Source organism: Dromaius novaehollandiae, chromosome Z (assembly GCF_036370855.1).
Source record: "Dromaius novaehollandiae isolate bDroNov1 chromosome Z, bDroNov1.hap1, whole genome shotgun sequence".
Classification (NCBI taxonomy): Eukaryota; Metazoa; Chordata; class Aves; order Casuariiformes; family Dromaiidae; genus Dromaius; species Dromaius novaehollandiae.
The window spans coordinates 11,067,704-11,080,559 of record NC_088132.1 but is presented as its reverse complement, the minus strand read 5'-3'; positions in this window follow the sequence as shown (position 1 = coordinate 11,080,559).

Here is a 12,856-nt window from a genome sequence, read left to right as displayed (position 1 = left end):
ATTTGAATTATAATTTATGACAGAAGCTTCTACTTCATCAACTATGTTATGATGTTAAACAACTATTATGGAGCATGCTGTATCATATCTAAAATTCATCTAACATTCCTTAGCTGCAGCAAATGAGGTAAAATCTGCTTTATAGCTGTATCTTCATATTTGCAGAAGAACTCTGAGGAGAATGTGAGTAAAACTCCTAAAAAATACTAGATAAAATTCAGGTGCTGTAAGATTTCACTTAAGGAAAGTAAAACAGCTTTCATTTTTGTTTTGGGTAGGGAAAAACAATAAATTTGAATCTTGTGCTTTTAACCAGGGGCCACCAAATGTTCATCGTGTTTTTTTGGTGTGTGCTCCAGCTGTTTGATCCCTTCTTCTGCATATATGTCAATAAAAGGATGTTTCCAGATTGGAAACCTGAAATAATCAAATATACATCTGACTATACATACATATATCCTTTAAACATAGCATAATTGCCTCCTTTTGCCCCCTTCAGGTGACATTTACTTTTTATTCCAAATCAAAGTGTGAGTACCTCTGGTAAATTTGAACAATTAATTCTTCCCAAATCTATTAAGCGAGGTTAACTGGGCAGAAACTGCCTGTGGTTATGAGGGAAACGGTGCATTCCTGTGTCCCAAACTTCAGCAGACATGAAATCTCCACTGGGAATGGGAATGCTCTTAAAATCAGGGCTGACCTGCATGTGCTTCAACCTCATGGAGGACTGTCGAGAAAATTGTGTCCTGCTTTCCTATGCTAGGTGGCCTGTCCAGCCCTATTTTGTCAAATTCCAAAAGGTTTCTTTGACTGAATGAGCAGTCAGCTCAGAACTGTCTTTAACAAAAAATGTACTCTTTTTGAGTAAAGCCTGATAGTATTTCATGAGATCTTCTAGTATTCGTTCAGCAAAAATCTAGCCACCTAACCAGTTTGGCCCTAGGTGAAATTTTATGCAGTAATTACTTGGAGTGTCTCTCTCTCTCTCTCTCTCTCTCTCTCTCGCTATACACATATTATATATATGTATGCATATTTAAATTTTCTGTACCCTTTGTAAACAATCAGACAAGTCTCAGTTTCATTATGCTGTGCAGCATGCAAGCTCTCCCGGATCAGGCTTCTTAAGGATATTTGAATATATGTTCCTCTTCCATCTTCCAATTGTAAGTTCTGTTGATCAACATGTCAGCTTTTGGAATAGAAAATACAAGCAGTAGGAAAAAAGGAGTGACAGGTTGCTGTAGCTGAAATGGACACTTGTTTTGTGCTTCCCAGAGCTGAGAAAGAGCAGGGAAACTCCTGGAGCGAGGTCAGGGTGGAGCACTGAATTAGCAAGCACAGGGGAAACAAGTTATTTAGCAATAAATATTATTTTGAAGGACTTGATAAACACTGATTCTAGGTAACTCAACACCTTGCATACAGTTTTGGAGAGAGGCCCCTCTTACAACAGTAATTAACAAGTGTCCTGCATCTGACCATGCGTTTGCTTTATGAGCTTAGAAGTCTGGTCTCTCTCTGGGCAGCCTTGGTGCTGACCCATGAATGACAGAAATGCTGAGGTGAGTGTGAATGAATGATCACGTATAATACCACAGTCTGTGTCTTTCACTACTTTATTGACTTTACACCTGGTAACCGGGTTTCAAAGACATCATCTTTGGCTAGTTTGTGTCTGGCTAAATTTAGCCATGTAGTAAATTTTTCTTCTCTAGGGTCATTGGAAGTGAAGCACAAGTGTTCATTCCTTCCATCCTCTGCTTGTTTAAAAAAAAAGAAAACAAAAAAGGAAGGAAGAAAAGAAAGTGTGTTGTTCATTAAGGGTCTGAAGGAATGCCACAGCACTTGCTAGTCTGAAGTACCTAGCTGATACTCTGGGGCTGGTTCTACATTTTTTGTGAAGAAAATGTGATAGCACAGAAAAGCTCCCATCCTCCACTATAAGCTCTCTCCCTGCAGCAGAATTGAGTAAGAACTTGATTCTATAAATTACTTAACAAATAAGATTGCTATGTACGCATGAGACAGCCAAATCTCCAGAAACATCATGACACAGAAAACCTAGGGATTCATGCCTATTTTCCTTATTTGTTAAAGAATAAAACAAGGACAATTGTTTCAAACCAGATTTTCAGATTTACTGTAACTTACCAGGTAAGATTTAACCTTGCTGAAGCTCACAGGTCCCATTTCTGTTGTCAAAATACATATGAGAACACCTTTCCTTTACAAAAACATCTAGTTGCCAGATTTTGTAGTAGGACCATCTCTTATCAGGTGATGTTCTCTGTATAACGATATGCTGGAGACATGACTGATGGTAAAGAAGAGTCGGTTTTGGCTTTAAAAACCTACACATTTAACACGTTAGTGATGATACTTCTAACAGCCAAGATTTTAGCTAGAAGCCTTAGGTGGGCAGTCTTAAGAAAGATGAGTGAGTGCTGTCCTGCACTGCTTGCAGCACTTGTAGCTGCTTTGTATTTTTGCTGCCCTTGTTGAAATCAGTTATGACATCACACTGAAGTCTTCACTTCTTGCCAAGCTGTTGCTTCCACTGTAATATAATTTTTTTTTGTAGCCTAGATAATTAAAATACTATAAAATCTATAAGGAGACTGTAATACATGAAAATTGTCATTCAGTCCTATTAAAAAAATTTAGCATTTAGGACATGTAAGAAGACAAACTGATGATCTAAAGGAAATTTTAAATAGACTATTGTCTCAGGCATTTTTTTGGTTTATATCTCCTTCTGGAAAATATATGAGTTTCTTTGGTAGTAAGAATTTATAGTGGCTATTAACTGTGAACACAGAATAAAAAATCCAAGTCACTGAAAATGAAGGATAGTTTTGTGGTCAAGGTCGCTGGGACCCAAGAGTCTTTGGTCTCACTCTCAAATCTGCTAAATGGTTCTTGTGTAGCTTTGGGCAAAGCACTCAGACTCACATCTGTCAAGAACTTACTTATGCATATGCCTGATTTTCATTTGTAAGCATATGAGCTACTGGATGAAGTGTCTTCCTAAAAAAGCTTCTTAGGGAAAACTTACATAAATTTTACTAAAAATATTTTTCAAAAGATAGAGGTGAATTGTCAAAAAAGGAGAATGTGAAAACTGTCTTGTAAATTTTCTTATGAAAATTGATTTTCACTTTTTTCTAGAAAAACTTAGTATTTTCTTTGCCAAAAAGTATCAATTTTTTTTGTGTCACTTACTATAAGCTAGGTATATGCTTTCAGTTATTCGAATGAAAATCTTGTATTCTTTATGCAAACTCTGTTTTATGATGCTATCTCTAGGTCAAGAAAGGCAGATTCTACCAAAACATTTTTGGTAAAAATCTTATTTAAAGCTGCACTTTTAAAGAAGATAAAAACTGGGGGCAAGGGACTCCGAAGCAGCTGAAATTCATAGAATTATTACAACAGTGGAGCCTGGCAACAGTCACTGTTGCAATCTATGCACAGAAATAACAGCTGCAGAAGAGCCTGTGGGAAGTGACTACCTCACACCCTTCTCCTCGAGGAAGTTATCTGTTCATGAGCTTTTGAACAGGGGAGCAATGATAGATCTAAATTTATCTCTGCTTTTAAAGAGGATTCATGTAACGATAAAAGAGCTAACTTCTTTTTATCTTTTTTTAAAAAAAGAAAGAGGGCGAAAATACTATTCCTGCTTCTGAATTCTATCCCAAAGGTAGAATTTCTTAAGGGTTTGCTACTTGTTTTATTTCCATGCCCTTCCGTCACAGAAATAGTATATCCCTTCATGCCCTCTTGTCTGCTGGAACCCTTGTTTTGCTTGTTCATTTGAATTAATTCAACCTGTGCTTGTGAAAATCCTTGGCTGTGTGGAGCAGCTAAATGGAAGTTCTCCCCTTGCAGAAGACAAGTCTGTTTAACTCTCAGGTTGAATGATAAAGTGGAAATATTTTAAGAACTAGATGGCATGGTACATTAATTTGAAGGGCCTTTTTTGGATGATGGGTGATTTCAGTGTCATCTCAGCAAAGACTAAGAACAAAATGGATTAGATTATCCAGTGGCCAAAGGTTTTACAAATGAATATTGGTAATTTATAGACTGAACTGATTTTTATGGGGAAAGGCACAATTTCTCAAGCAGAATTATCATGACTTTGCCTGATGGATCAACAGCAGGAAAAAGCAAATAGTCTGTTACTGAAACTTGCTGCTTCTGGCAGCAAAAACTGTGCAGAAACCAACCACTTTGATGTCCTTAGAGCTCAGCAAAACTTTTGTTTCAAATCTGGCACCTTTAGTTTAGCACTGAATTTTGTGTTGTTCTTTCTCCCCAAATCCAAACTTGCTGCTTCTGGCAGCAAAAACTGTGCAGAAACCAACCACTTTGATGTCCTTAGAGCTCAGCAAAACTTTTGTTTCAAATCTGGCACCTTTAGTTTAGCACTGAATTTTGTGTTGTTCTTTCTCCCCAAATTCAAACTAGATGTATACCAGCAGAAACCTCTTAAGTTTTCATTGGCAAGTGGGGGTCCCTCTGACCCCCTTTCTTCTGGAACATGCTTTTCTTCCTGCACTTTGGACACCTGTGGACAATGTCTCATGTTCTGAGACCCCCTTGGCAAAATATTTGCAAGCATCTGGCTGCTGGGGTCTTTCATCATCTTCCCATTAGATCAGAACAACATTAGAGCTTCAGTCTTTCTGAAGTTTCTTGTTTGCACAATGTTGTGCCAGAAACAGGTGAGACCTCTTTGTGCCAATCACCAAACCAGCAAATACTGAAAACAGTTCCCTGCTCCAGAAATGCACTGTTTAAACAAGCAACAGGAAAGAAGATAGGGGCACAGAAAACTGAAGAGATTTGTTCCTGCAGCAAAAGAATAGATTAATACAGTGCCATGAGCAGGTTGCAAATCTCCTGTTTGTCCCCTTTCCAAATTTCATTAAGAGTTGAACACTGCCTCTCTCATGTGCGGTCTCATTTTTTTTGAAATATTAGAGAATATTTTTTCTGCATTTGAATTTTACATTTGTTTTGTTTAGTCCTCTCTTCATATCTGTGGACTGGCCAGAGACAATGTAGCAGGAGGAGAGGCTCATGTAAATCTTTTAACATGTTAGAGATACTAGCATCAAAGGCAATCTGGTAATCCCAAAATGATGTTCTATGTTTGAAAAAACAACACACTTCAAAATAAAATTTTGCTTGAGAGGAAGAGAGAGATTTGAAAACATTCATGAGTTAAGGCAAAAATTACTGAATAGGCTTAGATAACAAACAAACCTAAAACCATCATTGCAGTATTTTTAAACAACATGTTTTAAAGTTCAAACTGACCCTTTTCTCGAGTCTTCCAAAACGAAAGAAAAAGTGTTTTAAAGCCCAAAAACAAAATTTAACAAAACAGTTCCAGAAAATAGTCAGTTGAAACACATGCAGACTGTACTCACAGAAGGTAGACATAAAAGTGCTCTTGGGTTTGATCTGAAATGCGTCTTCTTCCTTATATATGGTCATCAAGCCAAAATATGGTCATTTATCTTGAAAGACTTGACTGTCCTTCCTCTCCCTGTGTTTGCATTATAGTCTAATGCTGTCCCATAATGTAAATACTGCTTGCTACCTTTCTTCTCTCAGATTCCTGCTTTTATCATCACCCTGTGCTTAGCCTTCTGCCACAGCCATATTTGGCAGTGTTTGTCTGTTTTTCCCCAGGTCATTCTAATGATAGCCCTTCTAAAGCGTTAAAAGCCATAAAGCTAGGCTCCATCTACCACTGGATGTCCTTAAGCTATCCCAAAGGAAACTTAGTGAAACTGTCTGTGAATCTGTATGAAAAAGAAATCCATGTGTATGCTTTTTGTGCATGCATGCAAGCAAACAAAAAGAAGGGGGAGTTCAAATAATAGGTGAATATTCAAGGTACAGCCTAATTCTAGTTACTTGTAAATTAAAGCTGTTGTGACCACACTGTACACTATGGTTGGTCCACCCCCTAGGCAAAAGTGAAGGCATTTTTTCAATTAAAATATGTTGGGAAACACAGATCTAGGCAGCAAACAGGGGAAAACTCAAGTTTACTGTTTGCAGTCTAAGCACACAGACTGGAACTGTAACCTTCACACACAGAAATAATGTTATGTTGATGCATCTCTAGCCAGGCAATAATTGGTGGTTTGCAGACTTAATCTATCCACAATAATTGTGGGTATTTGGATTGTAAATACACAACACAAGAAAAAGACATTAGGAAGCAATTAGAGAGGCTGGGGTAGTATATTAGCATCTGCTGTACTGCTGGATTGTTAAGCTCCTGGAAACAGTGAGGAGAGACAATAGTTCGTGGCACTAGGAAACAGAGGCTTGCCTTCAGTGATCGAGTCATCCGTTTGAACCCAACCAAGAGGCGTTTGCTAGCAACCTTGAGGGAATACCATTTATTCGTAATGGCAATTTGAGAATGCGTTTGAACAACTGTGTTTCTGGTGTAATCTTTTGTTGCAATTAATTTTCTAACTTTTGCCTGGATGGAATTAGTCTGGAGAGAAAGGGCTTAGAAGAAGAGCCTTATTACCATGAAGTAAGTGTTGTATTCAATGGTCATCATACTGTGCTATGCCAGAATTGGCTCAGACTGAAGTTGGATCTCCAGATATTTCAGATCTTTCATGATTAGTTGAAATATAAGAAACTGTGAAGGGAATTCAGGTGGAGACTTTATGACTTTTACCTAACTAGGCTGAGCTTGGCAGCTTCTATCTAGCTAGTCATATAGTCTTTTTCCCACTGAGTGACCCCCTGCCAGTGATGAAAGAGGAAGGCATAGAGCAGGCACACAGGCACATGCATTGTGCATGAGACAAGGCAGACAGGTCTATTCCTCTTGATCTGCAGCGGCAGGGTGGTTGCACAGACGATGCCTCGTCTCCTTTGCTCTGCGGCTGGGTAGTGGGGAGGCTATCAGTACGGCAGATGAGGAGTGCCCCAGGGGACGGGGGCTTGTTCCAGTGGGAATGCAGATATCTGGTGAGCAAGATTTTCTGTCATTTCACAGGACAGGGCACTGCGTGCAGGGGGATATGGGCAGACTTGTACACGATGGGGCATCCAGCTCCCGGGCTTGCACCTCTTTCATCAACCTCTCTGCTGAGTAGCCAGGCAGGCTCTCATACAGGCTACAAGAAAAGCGTGGTGAAGTTTTTAAGCTTAGGCTAAGCATGCCATCCTTTAAGAGTCTGGGACGGCTCTGTGCCCTCTATAACACAGGCCTAGTTTCTCCTGGTGGTACCCTGACTGCTGCAATAACAGCGGTGGGCGGCATCCTGGATCAGCACTCATTCGTGTCCCACCAGCTTTAAGCACAGGGCTCAAATCTGTCTGAAACTCTCTTATACATTTGTTACATATGTTACAAAATACGTATGTTATGTGACAGCAGCAATCAGTCCTGGAAACACAGTCTTGGGGAGAGGGGTCACCCCTTTTTCCTACCTTTCCTCTGCAAAAAAAAGCTCTCCACAGGCTCTCAAAGAGCATTGTTGCAATGGAAATTTTGTAGGATGGCTCATTTTCTCCCCGTCCACAGAAAAGCTGTTTGAACAGGTACCAGCACGTTAGGCTGGGCAGTAGGGTGGGAAGTGAGGTGGGTATCTACCTTGGTGAGGCCTGGCTGCTTCTGGGGACCAGTGGCAGTGAGAACATGGCTGGCCGTTGACCAAAGCCATCATTTTGTAGCTCCTGACGCAAGAGGCATTTTTCATATGATGTTTTCCAGCGTTAATTGTCTATATCAGCTCCACAGCTGAGAGCAACTGGTGCTGACTCTCCAAATAAGTTATTTCCCCAGAATTGTGGCTGGCACCTTTCATTAGCTGGAGGCTGATAAGGGTCAACTGGGAAGAATAAAATAAACTAGCTACTGGATGTGAAAATAGCTAGAAATTACTCATCTCTATGCAGATGCTGTGCTTTAATTCAGAGAGGTGGAGAAGGGTGATCTTTGGTAATTTGTAAGTGAGAGTGTTTCAGTGAACCCTGTTGTTCCTGCTTAGGTGATGGAGGGTTGTTTCCACTGTTGTCAAAAGTAAGTGAGCCAAGGGGTTTGGATAGCACTAGGTATGCTGCTAGCTATTTTTGCATACTGGACAGATGTAACTGTTAACAATCAAAGCACTTTTTTGCTGCTGCAGCTTATTTTAGGTTTCAGTATTTTGAAACTGAGGCACATCCATCAAAAGGGCTCTAGCATTCCTGCTCACTGCAGCATCTGAGCCGTCGCCATGCCCCTGTGATCACTGCCCCTCTGCTCCCACACGAGTGGGGACAGAAGCACGAGGCTCATGTTTTCCATGGTGGATGGTCCTCCTTTACTCTCCTTGAAACTTAGAATTGCCCAGGATTTGCAAAGAAGAGTGTTTGAGTTTAGGCTGAGCATGTTGATATCTCTAAGCCCCATGGGGCAGAAGGACAACAAGTCAGTATAAGAGCCTTTAAAATAATTATTTATGGTTTTAAAATAGTGGGACACACAACATGTCTCCCGTACTAAAAAGGTTGTCCAGCTGGAAGATATGGAAAGGGAATGTGAAGTGAGATACCGAAGGGCAAATGGGCAAGCGATGCTGGAAGTTGAAGGAGTTGTCACAGGAATGCTATGAAAGAGGAGCATTATATCTACCTCTTTTCCAATTCTGTACCTGTGGGTGATGCTGAAGCAGTGTTTAGAGGTTTTAGAAAGCCCATAAATGTCATTGCCATTGTGCAGACAAACCATTCCCCTGGTACAGCATATTACATGCTGCTTCCACTGGGGGTAAGGAAGGATGCCCAATGCAGTTTGGGTGCATGTATATTTAGAAAGAAGCAGAAATGGGAAAGACATATTTAAATGGTGATGGTTTTTATTTGGCTAGAGTAGACTGACCAGAGAGGCCCAGCCAAAAGCACACCTTTACTGAAGGAAGATTCTGGGAGAGAAATACTTGCTTTTAGAGTCCTTGTTTCTCATTGTTACAATAACTGAGAAAAAAGGTGAGAACAGAAGCCTAGGCATGGAGAGTTCGTTTTTCACCCAAATACATAGGTGTATCCAGCAGTAAAATGCAGATCCTTTGGTCCTTCCTGAGGATTGTTATGATGTAACTTTTGGCCAACACTGAGTCTAAAATAGACTAATTTTCTGTGGGTAACATCAAGCAATTGCTGAACTGAGCCAAGCAACTGGTATTTTTTTAAGTGTATTTTGTGAGCTTATTTACATCCATGATGTAAATAAGTAAAATCAGTGACAGGACTGACAATTCAGCCTTGTCACTAGCATCAGAAAGATTCCCACAGAATGACCAGGCCATTTTAAATAGCAAGAAATAAAAATGGTAGTGTGAAGATTAAATTTCCTAGCTGCTGAATGACCTGGTAGGTTGCCACCCATCTGTTTTCCTGAACTGCATGTGTTCCCAGAGCCTGCCAGATACTGGCATGAGAAAGAGGTGATCCCCAGGGGAAAAAGAGAGGGCTCAACACAGGGGGAAGGCTTGCGCCAATTGTTAATAAAGACATGAAAGGAAAAAGAGATTAAAGATACAGGTGGCCTTGTCTGTAACCGTGCAGGAGTGAAGTCCACTGGGATGCTGCAGCTGAACATATCCTGAGTGGTAGCAAAGAAGTTTTTAGAGTGCCTTGAAGATGATGGTTTGTTTAAATAAAATTCCCTTTGCTGGTGTCTGTAGGAAGACCTGTGAGCCATTCTGACAAAGAAATGAGTCAGTGCCACATCCTAGTAGTGAGCAGCCAGAAAGCGCTGTGACAGTGGATGCTACATCAGATAAAAGGTACTTTTCTGGACAGAATGTAAATAACATTTGAGCTTTCCACACCTCCTGTTTTTACCATTTCTGTGCATGTGAGCAGCTCAGCAACCAAAATGAATAAATAAGTAAATGGGGCCAATAATTGGACAGCGTTAGTTACTCTGAGCTGAAGTGGCTGGCAACTTCCATAGCTTCAGTGAGCCAAAAAATAAAACCAAGAGGACAGTGGTGGGGAAGTGCTCACATGCTTTGGGGTATTCCTTGTAAGGCAGTTGCCGAAGGGCCGTGTCACAAGATGTACTTTGCAGCAAGGTGGTCAGTAGCCTACTCAGAGAGGAAACAGGGATTTACTTCACTTCCAAAGCTTTTTCCCTCCTTCCAGGGATCACAGAAGCCAGCACTTCTATTTCCAGTCATGGCAAGGGAGCATAAAAGGCTGCGCTCCTCTGCAAAACAGTGCTGGGCTGCAAGCAAATGGCAGATCAACTCTGGCAAGAAGAGTTAAAACCACAAATGTCCCCATGGCAAGCAGGGCCCATTACAGGATCACACAGTTTTCTGTGGGACTGTGCTCCTTTTAGTTGTGGAGGTGGGAACAACTGCGAAGCAAACCCTGTATTAACTCATGAGGCCATACTTTTGCAGAGGTCTGATCAAACAGGCAGTGTATCATCCGGCATGAGCAGATGTCGCCTCTTCCCATTGCTCTTGGGTATGGGCAGCTCTGTGGTGATGGCTTGGTTGCCTCTTGCTTGACACAAGCTGGGGCACATCACCGGTAGTTCCTGCAAAACCCAGACAGGATTTAGCTAAACTACAGCAGCTTTTTCACAGGGACAGCTGGTTTTTTTTTTTTTTTTTTTTTTTTTTTTTTTTTTTTTTTAATGTGAGAGTCAGAGCAATAGAGAGCATGTTGCTTCCCCTGTTGCCCTAGTCCAGCAGTCAATTGTCCTCCACTTTTTACTCTCTTTTATGAGCCCAGCTTTGAACTAGGTTAGCTTAAACTCCCTGTCACTGGAACTTATTAGGCCCTGAAACTAGATGAAACTGGAAAGATACCTTTCTCATAGCACAGCGTTTTTCTCTTGACACAGGCTGACATTCCTTCTCATCTTTCACTTCAATAAGTTAATAAATCAAAGTCCTTTGTTCTCTCATGCAGGGCATGCTCTCTGGCTCATGAATCATTTACATAGCTCTTCTCTAAGCCTTTTGAAGTGTTTAACATCTTTTTCTACCTGCACACCACAGCAGGGAAGGGTGTCCCCTCGATGTTCCCGTGACCTGTCCTAGAGAGATCCCCTTGCTCCTTCCCGGTGCTCCTCCACAGCATCAGTCTCCAGGCAGTGGGGGACAGCCTGTGCGGTGCTGCACCAAGGATGCACAGCTCCATGCATCGTAGGTGGTACAAACAATAAAAGCCTCACTGGTCTGCCTTGCCATAGGACCCTCTCTGGGGTTTCCTACCGCGTAGGCTACTTCTTGCAATCTCCGCATGCACACCAGCGTCTCCTTTCCAGGTGATGTCTTTCCCACTCTCTGCCAGGAGGATGAAATCCTGAATCCTACAAGGCACATCTAAAGAGGCTTTGGAGCTCTCCATAAGGAGAGGAGACATCCATAATGCTGGGCAGCATATTGTGAAAATGCAGTACCGAAAACAACTTCGGCACTTCCAAAGCTTTGGCAGATAGTGGGTGTTTGTTTTGAGCTACTGAATCATCATGTATGGCACCAAATCAACAAGCAAAAAGTGATTTTTCAGCCAGGCCAAGCAGTACTAACATACTGCTGTGCCAGAAGGCAGAAAGGGACCCCTTCTCTTTCTGCCACCAAGGCTTGTTTGTTGTGTTTTAGGCACACAGTCAACAGTCAATGGGTGAAAACAGTTCAGACCAATCTGAGCCCTTGGTTGGATCGATGCATTAAAATTTTTGAATTTAGATGACTGGCAGTCGTGGCCATTCTGTCTCTTTGCTGTGACACCTTTTACCATTTTGGAGTTTTTCCAATCTCTGTTCTTTACAGTTTGTTTTGGGCAAGTTCAGTTTTTTATGCCAGCAGCTGAACGTGCAAATGTGCATATTTCATATACAGCCTGCCCGGCTGGAGGTACTGGCTTCTCTTCACAGCCCAGGTGTCATTCAGTGAGAGTCGCAGCTCGCACACGTGGCATGGAGAACAACACTCCTCAAGCCTGTGTGCTGGCTGCTGCTGCTGCGCAGAGAGGAACCCAGCTGTTAGGAGATTACACTAAGCGGTAGGAGGTCCAGATTTAACTTCACACTCTCCATGCTCAAGACTTCCTTCCTGAAGATCAGATTTCCAAAGGCTTTGGTTTCATTGGAGACAGCCTCCTCAGTGCCTATGGGAGTCTGGACCTTACTCTCTGGACGGATCATTCATGCAATCTTTGCGGATCAGAGCATGAGAACTATAAAACAAAAATGCCTTGCACACCAAAGCCACACTCACACCTAGTGAAACAGATTAAGGTCCTCAGTGGTTCAGTTCCCTTCGTAGCTCTTGGGCAGCAGTGAGGACAGGCGCCTGGAAGGAGACACCAGACCCTATTCTGTGGCCTGGATTGTGTAAACAAGACAGTCACGTGGCAGTAACTTTAAGCTGCAGTTATTAACAAACTAAATAAATTTGTAGTCTAACAGGAAAACACAAAAAGGGATTAATATTCTCCTGCAAATACTAAATAGTTAATTATCTTGAGTGACTGTGTTTTTTAATTATAGATAAAATTCTTGCATCATAATGTAACACCTGAAATCAATAATAAGAAATTGGATTTTAAAGAAACATTACTATTATGCTAAATACATTATTGGCACAATGAAACCGTTTACAATCTAATAATCATACCTTTAACACTGGTTGGTGCTAACTATAATATGAGAAAGCTAAATGCCAAATAGTAATTCAATATAGTGCTTGATGTTTATTCTATTGTGCATGGAGGTAATAGTCATAAAAATTTATTTGTTTACCTGTGGCAGAAAGCCTACTCAGTTTAATTTTTGGTATTTCATTTTATTTTC